This window comes from Engystomops pustulosus, chromosome 7, assembly GCF_040894005.1.
Source record: "Engystomops pustulosus chromosome 7, aEngPut4.maternal, whole genome shotgun sequence".
Lineage (NCBI taxonomy): Eukaryota > Metazoa > Chordata > Amphibia > Anura > Leptodactylidae > Engystomops > Engystomops pustulosus.
The window spans coordinates 63,232,213-63,251,148 of record NC_092417.1 but is presented as its reverse complement, the minus strand read 5'-3'; positions in this window follow the sequence as shown (position 1 = coordinate 63,251,148).

The window sequence follows — 18,936 nt, the reverse complement described above, 5'->3', positions numbered from 1 at the left end:
AATTTTAAACTCCTTCCTCATGTATATTTGGCCCAGACAGCAATCCATAGCTATTATTAAAGAACAGTGTAGAGTCTCTTGTGAAAACCTGTTTTACTTGATGTGTCATTTATTGGATGTCTTTTTAGTTCCTTCTTCCCTGGTTCCCTAATGCAGCACATAGTTGCGTGAAAAAAGTGTAGAGGTGTTTCAATACATCAATATTTCTGGGGTGCCTTGCATGTTCAACCATTCACCTTCAATTTGTGTCATTGGTGCCATTAAATATATACATTTCATACTATAAATTTAGGAATAGTGTTGAATTTTTTTTCTTATCATGAAAGCTGTCATGGGCATTTTTGGTATAACTGTCGGTAGTTTACATGAGGTTAAACAACAAAGGATCTTAAGTAGGTAATTGTTAGTACATTATGCATTGTAATGGAGTCCATTACCATCCCTAGAGAGGCTGCTCATATAGAGCAAGATGTGTGTATGTGGATTCCAGGATTACCCAAGGAATATCACTGACATACAAAATAGAAACGTCATGAAACATTAAAGACGTTGTTCCAGGAAAAGATGAATGCTGGGAGATGATAGCTTACAAAGTCCTGGATTATAAAGATGCAAACCAACACCATGTGGAATACCTGCGCTGACTACTAAAATTTATACATGATCGCTATGAATAATACAAAGGAAGGGGTTAATGGACAACTGACCCTATATATCTGTTGCCCAGATGCTAAGGATGACGCTGCTGGATTCTGCATGTCCATAGGTGTCCATTTGTTCATAAATCCGTTTTGGTGGGGTCCAATGTATATTTTTGCAATCAGGTGAGAAGAGCAGTTTGATGCGGAAGCCCTGGCTGGTGATGTCACTGTTTGTATGGATGGGGCAAAAGCACAAGGGTAAACTTGCACCTAACGGATTTTCGAGAGCAGTGGCTCTCTTTCTCAAGGTAGGAAACTGATGAAAACCCTCAGGAGAATCAAACAAGGAGGAAGAGAGCCGCTGCTCTCGAAAACGCGCTAGATGCAAGTTTTCCCCCCGCCCTTTTGCCCCATCAGTGACGTCACTGCCAACTCCGGAGAAGTGCATGTTGAAGCCACCGGCCGGGGCTTCCACGCCAAACTGCTCTTCTCACCCGATTGCAAAAATATACATCGGACCACACACCAAAAGGGATTTATATACAAATGGACACCTACCTTATCGCATGCAGAATCCAGCAGCTTCATCCTTACCATCTGGGCAACAGATATATAGGGTCAGTCGTCTATTAACCCCTTCCTTTGTATTATTCATAGCGATCATGTATAAATTTTTGTAGTCGGTGAAGGTACCATTCTGCTCCATACATCTCAATGGAGCTAAGGGAAATTGTTGAGCGCCGCGCCGTATCACTGAGACTCACTTGGTTTGTGGGACAACCCTTTAATGAATACGCCATAGCACACATTTGCAGCCAAAAACGTGTCTGGCAGGCGGATTCAAAAACGTTATGTGGACCCAGTCTAAATCTTCCTGATCATTCTCAGGAGCCATGAAGAGTAACTATGCATTAGGGGGTACCCCATGCAGGGCAACAGAAGCAAGGCTGTTTTAGACACTTTATCACAGTGTTATCCACCGCATCACAATTGAGTGTTATCACCAACATGGCAGAAGGATAACAAAAAAATGTATACACAAAAAACCAAGAAGGTGAAAAAATTATTACAATAAACAGAGCAAAGTCGAGTCTTGTGAAGCCTAATAATGACAATACACAATAAAGTAAATGGTAAAGATGACCTATCAGACGGGCCTAAGAAACCTGAAGAATCAATCAATGTTTACTGCACCTGTGGGAGAGTAGGGGGGCTGTGCCAGGCATCATACTCCAGTTTGTTTTTGGCATTTTTATTGTTATTATTGGTTTGATTTCTAACGTTGCTTTTGTGAAAGGGGGTTCCTGAACCTTTGTGTTCATTTTCTTGTGAGCTCCATCTCACTTTTTTAATGTTGGCTTTTACTTGAATTTTCTATAAAATGTATATTTTTATATCATAAAATTTGATATAATTTTTCACATACTGAGTGGAGGCACAATTTTTTTTGTGTGTAAGTATAAGAGGGGCTAATTATTTTGGTCCAGTTTTTGGCCACTGATACAGTTTTACATGTTGTCTTGGTAAACTCCTTGTTTATATAGAAAATATACTACAAGAAAGAGGCAATTGGGATTGCCTAAATATTGACATCGATACTTGTTGTACATGCCAATGTGCAATGAAAAATGGGTCTGAAATAATTGTCATATTTTAATATGATAAACATGATTTTAGGGAGTATAAGTATCACACACCTACTCAAATCCCCTTAATAGGGCCAGCGCTCATAGCATGAATATATCAATCACTACAGATTCTCTAATGGACCAGCTAAGGCATCTCAGGCGGGATCCATTCCATGTTCATGTGTTTCTAGTAAATATTGCATGCTACAGTTGCCTGGTCTGTGTATAAGATGACAGCTGTGCCAGGCAAGCTGTGAGCATTTTAGATGCAATCTAAAAATATATTGATCTTTTACAGTGATAAATATATATACTTATATACATATACATATATATGTATATATATATATATATATATATATATATACCTTATATACTCGAGTATAAGCCTAGTTTTTCAGCACAAAAATATGTGCTGAAAACCAAAACTCGGCTTATACTCGAGTAAACAAAATATAGGTTTTACCAGGTTTTTGTGGTAAAATTAGGGGCCTCGGCTTATACTTGGGTCGGCTTATACTCAAGTATATACGGTATATATATATACACACACACATATATTTAATTGTGATTATTATTTTGATGCAGTTTTATTTAAGTTACTATTACAATTTTTTTTATTATTGATTTTTATTTTATTAATATTGAAAATGTTATTTGAATTACTATAGAATGTGCTTTTAAGTTAAATTTCTTTTTTATTATCATTGTAAATTATTTTGCAATTAAATTTGTTCTTACATATTATGCAGCAAACAATTCCAATACTGCCACCTACTGTACAGCAATGCAACATGCGTCTTCAGAGGTTATTGGCGTCTCTGATTAGCTTTATGTGTGGAATGACAATTACTCCCTCTGGTGGGAAATTGGTGGCATCGATATATTTTAACTAAAAAAATAGAAAAACTTTTTTAGTGGTCTACTCTTTTTTACCTAATTATTTTAGATCAATTTATTTTTAAATTCCTTACCATATAAATAGTTTTACTCACATCTACATAGAGGGTGGTACAGTAGTAATAATCTTGTACATAGGGATCAGTATTATAGTAGTTATATTCTTGTATATCAGAGCAGTATTATAGTAGTTATATTCTTGTACATAGGAGCAGTATTATAGTAGTTATAATATTGTACATAGGGGGCTGTATTATAATAGTTATATTCTTATACATAGGGAGCAGTATTATAGTAGTTATATTCTTGTACATAGGGGGCAGTATTATAGGTGATTATATTCTTGTACATAGGAGCAGTATTATAGTAGTTATATTCTTGTACATAGGAGGTATTATTATAGTAGTTATATTCGTGTACATAGGAGGCAGTATTATAGTAGTTATATTCATGTACTTGGGATGCAGTATTATAGTAGTTATATTCTTGTACATAGGAGCAGTATTATAGTAGCTATATTATTGTACATAGGGGGCAGTGTTATAGTAGTTATATTCTTGGACATAGGAGCAGTATTATAGTAGTTATATTCTTGTACGTAGGATGTAGTATTATAGTAGTTATATTCTTGTACATAGGAGCAGTATTATAGTAGTTATATTCATGTACTTGGGATGCAGTATTATAGTAGTTATATTCTTGTACGTAGGAGGTAGTATTATAGTAGTTATATTCTTATACATAGGGAGCAGTATTATAGTAGTTATATTCTTGTACATAGGGGGCAGTATTATAGTAGTTATATTCTTGTACATAGGAGCAGTATTATAGTAGTTATATTCTTGTACATAGGGGGCAGTATTATAGTAGTTTTATTCTTGTACATAGGAGGCAGTATTATAGTAGTTATATTCATGTACTTGGGATGCAGTATTATAGTAGTTATATTCTTGTACATAGGAGCAGTATTATAGTAGTTATATTCTTGTACATAGGGGGCAGTATTATAGTAGTTATATTCTTGTACATAGGAGCAGTATTATAGTAGTTATATTCTTGTACATAGGAGCAGTATTATAGTAGTTATATTCTTGTACATAGGAGCAGTATTATAGTAGCTATATTCTTGTACATAGGGGGCAGTATTATAGTAGTTATATTCTTGTACATAGGAGCAGTATTATAGTAGTTATATTCTTGTACACAGGAGGTAGTATTATAGTAGTTATATTCTTGTACATAGGAGGCAGTATTATAATAGTTATATTCTTGTACATAGGAGGCAGTATTATAGTAGTTATATTCATGTAATTGGGATGCAGTATTATAGTAGTTATATTCTTGTACATAGGAGCAGTATTATAGTAGTTATATTCTTGTACATAGGTGGCAGTATTATAGTAGTTATATTCTTGTACATAGGAGCAGTATTATAGTAGTTATATTCCTGTACATAGGGGGCAGTATTATAGTAGTTATATTCTTGTACATAGGAGCAGTATTATAGTAGTTATATTCTTGTACATAGGATGTAGTATTATAGTAGTTATATTCTTGTACATAGGAGCAGTATTATAGTAGTTATATTCTTGTACATAGGGTGCAGTATTATATAAGTTATATTCTTGTACATAGGGGCAGTATTATAGTAGTTATGTTCTTGTACATAGGAGCAGTATTATAGTAGTTATATTCTTGTACATAGGAGGTAGTATTATAGTAGTTATATTCTTGTACATAGGAGCAGTATTATAGTAGTTATATTCTTGTACATAGGAGGTAATATTATAGTAGTTATATTCTTGTACATAGGAGCAGTATTATAGTAGTTATATTCATGTACTTGGGATGCAGTATTATAGTAGTTATATTCTTGTACATAGGAGCAGTATTATAGTAGTTATATTCTTGTACATAGGGGGCAGTATTATAGTAGTTATATTCTTGTACATAGGAGCAGTAGTATAGTAGTTATATTCTTGTACATAGGAGGTAGTATTATAGTAGTTATATTCTTGTACATAGGAGGCAGTATTATAGTAGTTATATTCATGTACTTGGGATGCAGTATTATAGTAGTTATATTCTTGTACATAGGGGGCAGTATTATAGTAGTTATATTCTTGTACATAGGAGCCGTATTATAGTAGTTATATTCTTGTACATAGGGGGCAGTATTATAGTAGTTATATTCTTGTACATAGGAGCAGTATTATAGTAGTTATATTCTTGTACATAGGATGTAGTATTATAGTAGTTATATTCTTGTACATAGGAGCAGTATTATAGTAGTTATATTCTTGTACATAGGAGCAGTATTATAGTAGTTATATTCCTGTACATAGGAGCAGTATTATAGTAGTTATATTCTTGTACATAGGGGGCAGTATTATAGTAGTTATATTCTTGTACATGGGGGCAGTATTATAGTAGTTATGTTCTTGTACATAGGAGCAGTATTATAGCAGTTATATTCTTGTACATAGGGGCAGCATTATAGTAGTTATATTCTAGTACATAGGGGGCAGTATTATAGTAGTTATATTCGTGTACATGGGAGCAGTATTATAGTAGTTATATTCTTGTACATAGTGGCAGTATTATAGTAGTTATATTCTTGTACATAGGAGCAGTATTATAGTAGTTATATTCTTGTACATAGGAGGTAGTATTATAGTAGTTATATTCTTGTACATAGGAGCAGTATTATAGTATTTTTTTACTCATTAATTTACTCTTTGCATCTCCCCCCCTTGTTCTGAGTGATGGGTGGTATTAGGATCATCTCTTGGAATGTAAGAGGGATGAAGGACTGTTTGAAACAGTGTATTATTTTTAATTACATTTGCAAACAATTGCCCACAATTGTTATTCTGTTAGAAAACCCACCTTGTTAGGGAGACCTTGTACTTAATAGAAAGAAGATGGGCAAGTCAGACTTATAGCTCAGTCTTCTCTTCCTTCTCTAGGGGAGTTACTATCTTGATCCATAGATCCATTGAATTTAAAGTGCTTGATGTGTGTGACGTGGATGGTAAATTCGTTTTCCTCTATGGTATTCTGGAAGGCATTAAATGTATAGTGGCAGGGATTTATATACCTCCTCCCTTTGCATATGAGGTTCCGTTAAGACTTGTACGGTTTGTTGAGAAAGTAGGGGATTGCCCTGTGCTGGCTCTTGGTGACCTCAATTCTGCATTTTCCGATAAGGAAGATCGTTTAGGGAAAACCCACTCTGTTAACCTAGGAGCGAGGGATACCCCCTTTGCTAGATTTTGTCATGAAAATTGGATGGATAGATGTGTTGAGGTCCATTTATGGTGATCAGTCGGCATACTCATGTTTTAACCGCTCCCATAATTCCTTATCTAAGATAGATCTGGCTTTGGCGAATGAATTAGCTGTTGGGCGGATAAAAAAAAAGAGATATGATAATCGCTCGATCTCAGATCATTCTCCGTTGGTCTAGAAGTTATCTGGCTTGATCGATCCTTCATGCAGATTTTGGAAACTGAACCCACATTGCCTGTCTTTGATTACGAATGAAGACAAAATACATAGCCAGAGTGAGATCAAGGCTGTATTTTTACAGTATTTTCAAAACGTCTATTCTTCCGATTTGGATGGTACTGTAGATAATGTAAAATGTTATTTGGATGGTATTTGTATTCCCAAACTGCAAGCAGATAAGAGAAATCAACTCTCCCTCCCAATCTTGGTCAAGGAGCTGGAGGAGATGTAATGCCTCTCCAGGTTTGAATGGGTTACCATTGGAGATCTATGATAGATTTGGTTCTCTTCTCCTTCCTCTCATGGTGGAGGTATGGGATAGGGCACAGGTTGTGGGCAGACTCCCTGAGTCCTGGTGTGAAGCGGGAATTGTTTTGATCCAAAAAAAGGGGGAATCGTAACGACCAATCTCGCTTTTGAATGCTGATGCAAAGCTCATGGCCAAATTATTGACAAACAGATTAAAAATAATGGTACCATCCTTAGTACATAAAGAACAATGTGGCTTTGTGGGAGGTCGCCATATTAGTACAAATACAGGCAGTTACATACAAGATAGGGTCTGTAGGTTTGTTCTTAAGTGGAATTTGTATGTAAGTCGGAACTGTATATTTTATCATTGTAATCCCAGACAGAACTTTTTTGGTCTCTGTGACAATTAAATTTTAAAAATGTTGGGTTGTCATAAGAATCAGGATTAACACTAAAGCTTCATTACAGACGCCTGTGATAACTGTTACAGCTGTTTATTGTAGCCTAGAATTAAAGCACAATAAATTACCAATATCCAGAGGTCCGTTTGTAACTAGGGGTCGTATGTAAGTCGAGTGTTCTTAAGTAGGGGACCGCCTGTACTACTCTTTACGAGTTTGCAGTTGAGCCGGGGGGGGGGGGGGGGGGGGAGGGGGTCCTGCTCCATTCTGTTGTTGGATGCCTCTAAGGCCTTTGACAGGGTGGAGTGGGACTTCCTCTGGGAAGTACTACATAGACTTGGATCGGGCAATATTTTTGTGGAATGGGTTAAATTGTTTTACATTGCTCCCAGAGCTTGTATTAAAGTCAATGGAGAGTTTTCCTCCTTTTTTTCTTTAACAAGGGGCACCAGATAGGGTTGTCCCCTCGCCCCCCCCCCCGTTATTTGCTCTGTTCATTGAACCCCTGGCAATAAAGGTCAGGGCTAGCGAGGAGATCGGAGGGGCAGGCTCTGGGGGACCTACTGATAAGATCATGCGCTGATGATATTCTTCTCTGCCTGAAAGACTCAGGGATGTCAGTTCCGAAGGTCTTAAAAGTGATCAGAACTAAAATACCTGGAAATAGTTATTAGAAGAAATTGGAATGATTGTATGAATCTTAATGTAAAACCTCTGTTACAAAAAATAAAACAGAATGTGGGATCATGGAAAAAAATGAACCTTTCCCTTGCAGCTAGATCAATTCTGTGTAAAATGGTGATATTGCCACAGGCCCTTTACATACTTCAGAATAGCCTCATAGTAATTTCAAAAAAGGGATTTACACTTATTGATAGATTAATTAGGGATTTGAAATGTGGGGTGGGGGGTGAGAGAGCACGTACAAAAAAATTAAATGCACCGGTAGAGAATGGAGGCTTGGCTCTCCCAGATTTTGGGAAATATTTTTTAGCAGCACAGCTGCAAAATATAATTTATTGCGACATGGGGAAATTGATGTATATACTACAGGGGAAATTTAATTATTTGGTAGGGTGTAATATACGGAGTGTATTAGAATCCAAGGTATTGGTGACATTTTTTTTAAAAAAATGATCATTTATTCATTTTGATGCAATAGGTGTGGGATAGTTTTAAAATAAAGTTAGGTTGGGAAAGCTTTTTGTATGAAACCCCACTCTGGGCACTAGCACCTATAGAAGGGCGTAATTTTTGGTATGGTAAAGGGGTTGCATATGTGCACCAGATTATAAAAGGGAATAGCTTAAAATCACAAGAAGAAATGAGACAACAATTTGGGATTCAGCAAAGGGATTGGTTATTTTATGCCCAGATTGGATATGCCTTCAGTGCATTATTGACTCATGGTAACTGCAGAGAAGTACAGCACTCTTTGCTCAATTTTCTTAGATCACAAGAGAAAATATTATAAGTTGTTAGATAATGAAGCAAGGGAATGTTATGCCCCATACTGCTATGAAAAGTGGAAAAAAGATACACAGGATTTAACAAAGGAAGAATGGGAAGACTCGTTGGGTATGATTAGGCAAACTACGAAAAACTTGTCATACATAGGATCCCAGCTATTCTTGATACACAGAGTGCATTGTACTCCTAAAATAATGAATACGTTTGGGCGGCATTCATGTGATCTGGAGGTGCCCAAAATTGCATCGTTTCTGGGAAGAAATATTAGAATGTATAAGGGTATCATACGGATGTATTATCCTATATGAAATAAAGTACTACATTCTGGGTAGTTTAGGGCTTATTACGTGTTGAGTTGTCCTTTTTAGTGGTACAATTTTGGCACACAACTTTTTTTGATCACTTTTTGGAACCTTTTTTATGAAGGGATCTTATGAAAAGTGTACATTTTCTGGCGAGTTTTTTTTAAAATTTACTTTTACAGGTTGGCTTGAACAAGCTATCCACTGATCGCTTCATGTTAAATGCCCCTTACACGCTGCGGTAAGAGTGACTGCGGCGTGTTAGGGGTTAACACCCGCGATCAGAGAAATCTCCGATCGTGGGTGTTAGAGGTGGGTGTTGGCTATAATATACAGCCGACACCTGCAGCTTGACGTAATAGTACTGCAAAATGCGGGAAGGCACCTCCCACCATGCAGTACTATTACGTCAAATGTCGGTAAGGGGTTAAAGGAAACCTGTTAGGACGATTTCACTAAACCACCACAGGCCCTTATGAAATTTTTATCTGGGTGCATAAAAAAAAATTTTTACACTGACTTTATATTAAATTATATAAATATATGAATGGTCCGTACAAAAAGATGGTGGAAAGTTGTTCCAGGTTAAATCAGATCAAAAGAAAAGTGGGCACTGTTTGTGTCTAGAGAAAATAAGATTTAATGGGGCATTTTTCTAAAGAACTGTCAATCTGTGGAATAGCCTGCCTCAGGCGCTGGTCACAGCAGGGACAGCAGAGAGCTCCAAGAAGGGTCTAGATGCCTTTTTACATATACATAACATTGATAGTTATGTTATATAGAATTGTCTCCCCTAAATCACTTCCTCATCCAATCCCTACCCTTCCTTGCTCAAACTTGATGGACAACTGTCTTTTTTCAAACATATAAACTATGTAACTATGTAACCTCATCCCTTGTTCTTCTTGGTGCCTGTGTTGTCCAACAAGTGAAGCTAGCATAGTACATCCTGAGTTCACTGTGCTAGCGCTGTGGGTGCGCCCCATGCACAGTGAAGCCTGGTTATTATACCAGCTTCATTTGATGTAACGCTTGACTCATATCTAGGTGAGTGCAAAAGTTTATTATTTTAAATGTTGTCCACCCACAGCCCTCATGGTTTAGGGTACCAAATAGATCTGTCCTCTTTAAAGCTGACAGGTTGGTAAGATGATGACCGTCAGGCTATCAGCTTCTTTTGAACTATGCTTTTTAAACCACACTACTGTCACGGGGGTCAGGGGCTCACCCATGCCACTCACTCCCTGCAGGCGCAACTCCAGCGCCACATACTTGTGCCTGCTCCGGAGTTCCGGCCTCGCTCCGTCCACGTGCGTCCCTGTGCCCTAGGGCACGCGCGCTGGCCTTGGGAAATGTAAAGGTCCAGCGCACCATTTATTGGCGCTGGTCATTTTCCCGTAAGGCTATTTAAACCTGCCTCTTACATCACACCCTGTTAGATCTTTGTGCCTAGAGCCCTAGAGAAAGCGTTTATGCCTTGCGCTGTTTCTGTGAATTCCCATTGTGACCCCGGTTCCGTTTCTGACTTCGCTCCTTTTTCGTCTGCCTTGACCTGTTGCTACATCTCTGACTTCAATCCTGTGCTGGCCGTCCTGACCTCCTGCTTGTCCTCGACTACGAGATTGCCTGCCGTTCCTGTACCTCGACCTTGGCTGCTACTGTGGACAAGTTACACCGGTAAAACGACCTGGTGGTACCACGCCGCAGCAAGTCCAACCCGCTTTGCGTCAAGCTCTGGTGAAAACCGGGTGCCACTTAGACTCTGGTCCCAGGTAGTGGCTTGTGTCATCATCCACAGTGGTTCAGAGGATCCACAACCTCTAAGCCTGACAACTACATTCCTCCTCTTAAACAGCTGCCCTGTGTAGTGGTGGTGGAAGAGGGAGGAACGCTGCTCCAGGCATTTCCAGGAGGTTCATGATGGGGCTCACTCTAGGTATTGAGGGAAGGGCCTTACTCATCTTGGGGCTTGATGTCACAGGAGGGAAGTAACATGCATCATTGTATACAACCCCCGCAAATCCCAGACAGAGTGTGTGTTATCACCAGCTCCTAACCCCTCATGTTCATCATGATGCCCACTGCACTACCCTGACACATGGATGGACGTTCACTGTCCTGCTGCTGCACGGTCACAGAAGGGACTTTTCGTACCACAACTCCCTGCACTTTGTAAGGTACTGCTGCGGGTGCCTGCTGCTGATCTTCTGTCTGACAATTGTGAAAAGAAAAATTGTCATGTTTCTGTATTGTGTCCATCACATGTTGGGGGATATCTGGGATAATGGAGCTTGCTTGTTCTGCAGGGGCCCAGGATCCAGGGTATCAGCTATGTTTCTTCTCAGCAAAGTGCTTCTTGTTCATTCAGGACTCGGACAGGGGTCCCATTCTCTCCAGAAAGTAGTCCATATCCCTCACCAGTGCCAGCTCTGTACTCGGTGGGGCTTGTGTGCCGGCGTCTTGTGAAAGCTCCGTTCCTTCTAGCTTCTCCACACTTTCTTCTAGCTTCTCCAGTGGAGCTGTCAAAAAGGGGATACCAGTTTTCTGGTGTCATAGTAGTTATATTCTTGTACATAGGTAGCAGTATTATAGAAGTAATAATCTTGTATATAGGAGGCAATATTTAAAGGAAACCTACCACTGCTAATGGGTGAGCTGGTGCCAGAGCTTACCTTTGCTATATCGCGGTTTAAACACATTTTGATGAACAGACCCGAGGTAGCTTCGGCGCTGCGCGTGGCCGTGGGCAGGTGACGCCTCCGGCACTTCCTATGGAGGTGCGCGCACGGCCGCGCGCAGTGCCAAAGCTGCTTCGGGTCTGTTCATCAAAATGTGTTTAAACCGCGATATAGCGGTTTAAAACACTAGCAAAGGTAAGCTCCGGCACCAGCTCACCCTGAGCTGGTGCCCGGTGTTTACAGCTAATACCAACCATTACCAGTGGTAGGTTTCCTTTAATAGAGTTCTATTTTTTACATTGGGGCAGTTTGCTAAATGAATGAAGGAAAATGTGTACATTACTGTGCAGCAACTCTTTTTCAGCTTGAGGACTAGATTCTTATGCCTAGACTAGATTAAGAAGTTCTCATTTAGTACTAGAAGCTAGAAAGAATATTTTCTTATTTTCTTCTCCCAGGATCTAATATCTAATAGCAAAGTTTCAATGCTATAAGGTGAGTGACGGTATATTGCAGCAATTTTTTTCTGAAAATAAAGTTGGGTTCTTAATTCGCTCAGTCACTATACATGATTTTTTGTTTAAGTTATTCCTTGTTATTTATATTATTGATATATAAGTATTACACTTTGTACATAGGGGCAGTATTATAATATCAATGTACATATGGACTTTTTTTTTAGTCCTCAAAAGTGTGTTTTTTCATCATTTAATGGGGTATTCCCATGAAGACAAGATTCTTAAATGTATTCATGATAACAAAAAGACATATTCTCTAATTGAATGTTATTTACAAAAACACTGGACCTGATCCTGGAACTTCTGACTTTAGGGTTGGCAGACATATTTGGGCACATTTACTAAGGGCCATGCGCGATCATTTTAGTGAAAACTACATGCACAGGTATTTAAGAAGTGTCTGTGCCAAGAATTAGGGGGCGTTTCAGTGCTCATTTGGACCAAACACCAGATTCTATATGCAAAGTCTGACAAAAAAAAGTGGTGCACTCTGCCGAAGCAGTGCAGGGGCCGCCAGATTCATGAAGAATGTGCACCAGAAATCCTGAATATGGAGCACCCTGCACACTACACAGGCAAACTGTATTTGTTTATTTGTTTGTTCTGTTCTTAGTAAATGGGCCCCATTGTTCTCCTGTCTTATTCTGCACTAAGCTCCTCTCTGCCTCTCTGCCTCTAACCCTCACCCTTGCACTCTAGGACGAGCTCACACAGACAAACTCTGACTTCCTGGCGGCGTGTGAGGAGAGTAAGGCTACAAGCTAAAGGCAGATAACATCTTTATCCAGGGGAGAGGGAGGGATGTGTATAGCAGATCTGAAAGTATGTAATGGCTGCGAAAGCAGAATAAAATGGTAAAGTAACAGGTTAAAAATGATCGTAGTGGGCCCACTGTACCACTGCAGTCCAATGACGTGAGCCGACACCTGGGAGCGGAGCGTAAGTGGCACCCGGTTTTCACCAGAGCCCGCCGCAAAGCATTTTAGACTTCCTGCGGCATGGTACCACCAGGTCATTCCATAAGCATGACTTTGTCTGCGGTGGCAGCTAAGGAGAAGGACAGAATCGTAAAACAGAATCGTGGTCGGGGAGGCAGGAGGTCAGGACAGGTGGCACAGGATCGGAGTCAGCAGCCAGGCAAAAGGTCAAGGCAGGCAACGGAGGAGCGGAATCAGGTCACAACGGTGATTCAGCAAACAGTCGCAAGACAAAGTGACTAAAGCTATTAGCGGTGCGCTGGCCCTTTAAATCTCACAAGCCGATGCGTGTGCACACTAGGAGGCGCGCGCTGGAGCACAGGAGATGTCGCTGGAGCTGGGAGAGGTGAGAGATGCTGCGACAGGGCTGCAGGGCATGAAAGGACACAAGGGTCGCAGGGGCACTCGTGACAAGTTAAAGGGGGAAATGCTACCTGTACATTGTAACAACCTGTGAATCTGCAGCACAGAAGGGCTCTAGTAAGCCAAAGCCTTTTCAGGGTCATTAATTTTAAAAGTTGATTTTAGAAGGAAAGATTCCATGGATAAGAAATATATAGAAAGATTATCAGTCACAGTGTCTGGATCTATGAGTAGGTGTCCCTGGTTTATCAGGCTTAATTTTTATAGTTATTCCCTCTTGTGTCTGCAACAATGTATGTCTTTTTCTTGACATTTGTACTGTTCTAATTCTCGGAACCCACCTTTTCTTTGATCGTGTTGATGTATGTGCAGCTGGGTGTTGGGAGACATTTGTTGATCCCCAGGAAAACTGAAGAGGGTGCCATTTTATGGAAAAAGGTTCTGAGAATATTTTGGCACAATATAAATAACAGGTAATTATTAAATAAACCATGTTACATGATCCTTGGGCAAATTCCGTGATGTATTTCCCACCCATTATTAAGTAGAAAGTTCTGTAATACTTCCACCAAAGTAGTTTCTCAAATATTGAACAAGCATCATCTCTTAAGAAACCTGTCTTAAAAATAAATTATTCAATTGTATTTTGTATACTTCTAAAAAGAAAATAGTACTTTTTGGTATTTTTCTGTCATGCGAACATGTCCAGTGACTGCTGGATATGATGTCAAATTGGATGACATGTGCCCTTCCAGCATTGGCCACAGTTATTGACAGGGCAGAGGCTGAGAACTGTAGATTCTGTATTAAAACCTAAACATTCCTCTCTGATATTTGTGTGATAGTCGATTGAAAGTGGTATATGCAAATATACTGGGGCACATTTACTAAGAATGTAGGAAACTGTACTAAAAGTTCTCTACCTGTGTATAATGCAGGGTGCGATAGATTCATTAAGAACGTGTGCCAGAAATCATGCATCTGGTGCTTCCCTGCACTGTCCCGACAGAGTACACCAACTTTGCAGATGTGCGCGCACATCTCCGAACTTATCAGAAGACAAGCGCGAACACCTGCAATGTGAAGAATAGAATTAAAACTGTGAAAACAGTGAATACAGGACTAGAGATGAGCGAGCACTAAAATGCTCGGGTACTCGTTATTCGAGACGAACTTTTCCCGATGCTCGAGTGCTCGTCTCGAATAACGAGCCCCATTGAAGTCAATGGGAGACTCGAGCATTTTTCAAGGGGACCAAGGCTCTGCACAGGGAAGCTTGGCCAAACACCTGGGAACCTCAGAAAAGGATGGAAACACCACGGAAATGGACAGGAAACAGCAGGAGCAGCATGCATGGATGCCTCTGAGGCTGCTTAAATGCACCATTATGCCAAAATTATGGGCAACAGCATGGCCATGACAGAGTGACCGAATGAGGCTAGATAGCATCTAAAACATCCAATAATTGACCCTGACGCTATAGGGGACTATGCAGAGGCAGCGGCAGCAGCGGCAGGCTATAGAGCGGCTTGGCGACATACCCTAAATGGACTCAGGCTTCAAACCAATGGGTGGCAGAGAGGAACCAAAGGAGGTGAGCTAGAAGCGCTGACATTATTTCCTCTGTGAACAAAAGGTTGACAGTATATTTAGTTGATAACACAGCATGGTGGCGACATAGTGACCAAGTTCCATAACGTATCTGGTGAAACACCCGAAAAATGAGCCTGACACAGCTCGTTTGATAAGGGGACGACATTTGGAGGCAGCCATGGAGAGGACTTCCATGATTAAGAGCGACAGTATGGGGCATCCATATTGCGCTTCTATGATTGCAACTGCAGGTCTCCAGCATGGCGGCGACAGACGCGCCGAGTTCCACTATGTATCTGGTGAAACACCTGAAAATTCTGCCTGACACAGCTCGTTTGATAAGGGGACCATGTATGGAGGCAGTGAACTAGTAGTAGATTAAAGGTGCTGCAGTTAAAACTATGTTAGTTGGATCTTGGGATGGAGCTGGCGCTCCGCTGCCAGGCGAGCTTTCGACAATCCAAGCCCCTGTCTCTAGGCTACTCCCCAAACAGCACTTCTAAGAACCTTTTGTATAAGATCAAGTGTAGTAGCGTTCTTATAAGTTTGGGATATGGCGGGTGAGGGGAATGTAAACAGATGCGCAAGAAGCGCTGAAATAATATCGGTAAATGATAAAAGTTTGCCGGTATATTTTGTGGATTACACAGCAGGGTGGCGACAAAGTTAACAAGTTTGATGTGGAATGCCCTGTAATAGCTCTTGGGCGGTGTGCCTTTTATCGCCTAGGCTCAGCAGTTTGAGCACCGCTGCTGTGCCTAGAGCTACCGACTGATGGCGCCATGCCCACGGATGGTAATTCGGAGGAGGAGGAGGTGGAGGAGGGGTGGGAGGAGGAGGAGGTATAGTAGGCCTTTGAGACCTGGACCGAGGTAGGCCCCGCAATCCTCGGCGTCGGCAGTATATGACCAGCCCCAGGGTCAGACTCGGTCCCAGCCTCCACCAAGTTAAGTGTAGTAGCGTTCTTTTAAGTTTGGGATATGGCGGGTGAGGGGAATGTAAACAGATGCGCAAGAAGCGCTGAAATAATATCGGTAAATGGTAAAAGTTTGGCAGTATATTTTGTGGATTACACAACAGTGTAATCAACAGATGCGCAAGAAGCGCTGAAATAATATCGGTTAATCATAAAAGTTTGCCAGTATATTTTGTGGATAACACAGCAGGGTGGCGACAAAGTTAACAACTTTGATGTGGAATCCATGAAAACAACCCAAATTTCTGCCTGACACACCTCGTTTGATAAGGGGACGATGTATGGAGGCAGCTATATGGACGACTTTTGGAGGTAGCAATGGAGACAACGTGTGGAGGCTGCTATGGAGACAATTTAATTTGGATAGTGCCTGTATGTGGCAGTCCAAAAAAGTTTTCAAACCAGAGGAGCAGGTAGGTGGCCCTCCAGAAAAATGAAATAGATTGAGTGCCTGTATGTGGCAGTCCAAAAAAAGTTTTCAAACCAGAGGAGCAGGTAGGTGGCCCTCCAGAAAAATTGAATAGATTGAGTGCCTGTATGTGGCAGTCCCAAAAATTGTTTAAAACAGAGGACAGAGGCCCTCCAGAAAAATTAAATGCATAGAGTACTATAGCTAGAGCCAGTGGGCCCTGTCAAAAAATAGCCAGTTTCCCCTGCTTTAGTGTACAAAGAGGAGGAGAAGGAGGAAAATGAGGAGGAGGAGTAGATAAATTATTCAGGTTGAGCTTCCTTCACCTGGTGGAGATTGGAAATGATGAGAAATCCAGGCTTTATTCATCTTAATAAGCGTCAGCCTGTCAGCGCCGTCAGTCGACAGGCGTGTACGCTTATCGGTGATGATGCCACCAGCTGCACTGAAAACCCGCTCGGACAACACGCTAGCGGCAGGGCAGGCAAGAACCTCCAAGGCGTACAGCGCCAGTTCGTGCCACATGTCCAGCTTTGAAACCCAGTAGTTGTAGGGAGCTGTGTGATCATTTAGGACGATGGTATGGTCAGCTACGTACTCCCTCACCATCTTTCTGTAAAGATCAGCCCTACTCTGCCGAGACTGGGGACAGGTGACAGTGTCTTGCTGGGGTGACATAAAGCTGGCAAAAGCCTTGTAAAGCGTACCCTTGCCAGTGCTGGACAAGCTGCCTGCTCGCCTACTCTCCCTCGCTACTTGTCCCGCAGAACTACGCACTCTGCCGCTAGCGCTGTCAGAAGGGAAATACTGTTTCAGCTTGTGCACCAGGGCCTGCTGGTATTCATGCATTCTCACACTCCTTTCCTCTCCAGGGATGAGAGTGGAAAGATTTTGCTTGTACCGTGGGTCCAGGAGAGTGAATACCCAGTAATCGGTGCTGGAATAAATTCTTTGAACGCAAGGGTCACGGGATAGGCAGCCTAGCATGAAATCTGCCATATGCGCCAGAGTACCAACGCGTAAGAATTCACTCCCCTCACTGGCCTGACTGTCCATTTCCTCCTCCTCCAACTCCTCCAACTCCTCTTCTTCTGCCCATACACGCTGAACAGTGAAGGACTGAACAATGGTCCCCTCTTGTGTCTCGCCAACATTCTCCTCCTCTTCCTCCTCCACCTTCTCCGATATGCGCTGAGAAACAGACCTGAGGGTGCTTTGGCTATCAACAAGGGAATCTTCTTCCCCCGTCTCTTGTGACGAGCGCAAAGCTTCCGACTTCATGCTGATCAGAGAGTTTTTCAACAGTCCAAGCAGCGGGATGGTGAGGCTGATGATGGCGGCATCGCCACTGACCATCTGTGTTGACTCCTCAAAGTTACTCAGCACCTGACAGATATCAGACATCCACGTCCACTCCTCATTGTAGACTTGAGGAAGCTGACTGACCTGACTACCAGTTCTGGTGAAAGTTGACATCTGGCAGTCTACAATCGCTCTGCGCTGCTGGTAAACTCTGGATAACATGGTTAATGTTGAATTCCACCTCGTGGGCATGTCGCACAACAGTCGGTGAGCGGGCAGTTGGAGGCGGCGCTGCGCTGCCCTGAGAGTGGCAGCATCTGTGCTGGACTTCCTGAAATGCGCACAGATGCGGCGCACCTTCGTGAGCAAATCAGACAGATTGGGGTATGTCTTGAGGAAACGCTGAACTATCAGATTTAACACATGGGCCAGGCATGGCACATGTGTCAGTCTGCCGAGTTGCAGAGCCGCCACCAGGTTACGGCCGTTGTCACACACAACCATGCCTGGCTTCAGGTTCAGCGGTGCCAGCCACAGATCAGTCTGCGCCGTGATGCCCTGTAATAGTTCTTGGGCGGTGTGCCTTTTATCGCCTAGGCTCAGCAGTTTGAGCACCGCCTGCTGTCGCTTAGCGACGGCACTGCTGCTGTGCCTAGAGCTAGCGACTGATGGCGCCATGCCCACGGATGGTAGTTCGGAGGAGGAGGTGGAGGAAGGGTGGGAGGAGGAGGAGGCATAGTAGGCCTGAAAGACCTGGACCGAGGTAGGCCCCGCAATCCTCGGCGTCGGCAGTATATGACCAGCCGCAGGGTCAGACTCGGTCCCAGCCTCCACCAAGTTAACCCAATGTGCCGTCAGCGACATATAGTGGCCCTGCCCGGCAGCACTCGTCCACGTGTCCGTGGTCAGGTGGACCTTGTCAGAAACGGCGTTGGTCAGGGCACGGATGATGTTGTCTGACACGTGCTGGTGCAGGGGAAGGAGCAGTGGTGTGCACGGCCGGAGGTGAACGGGCT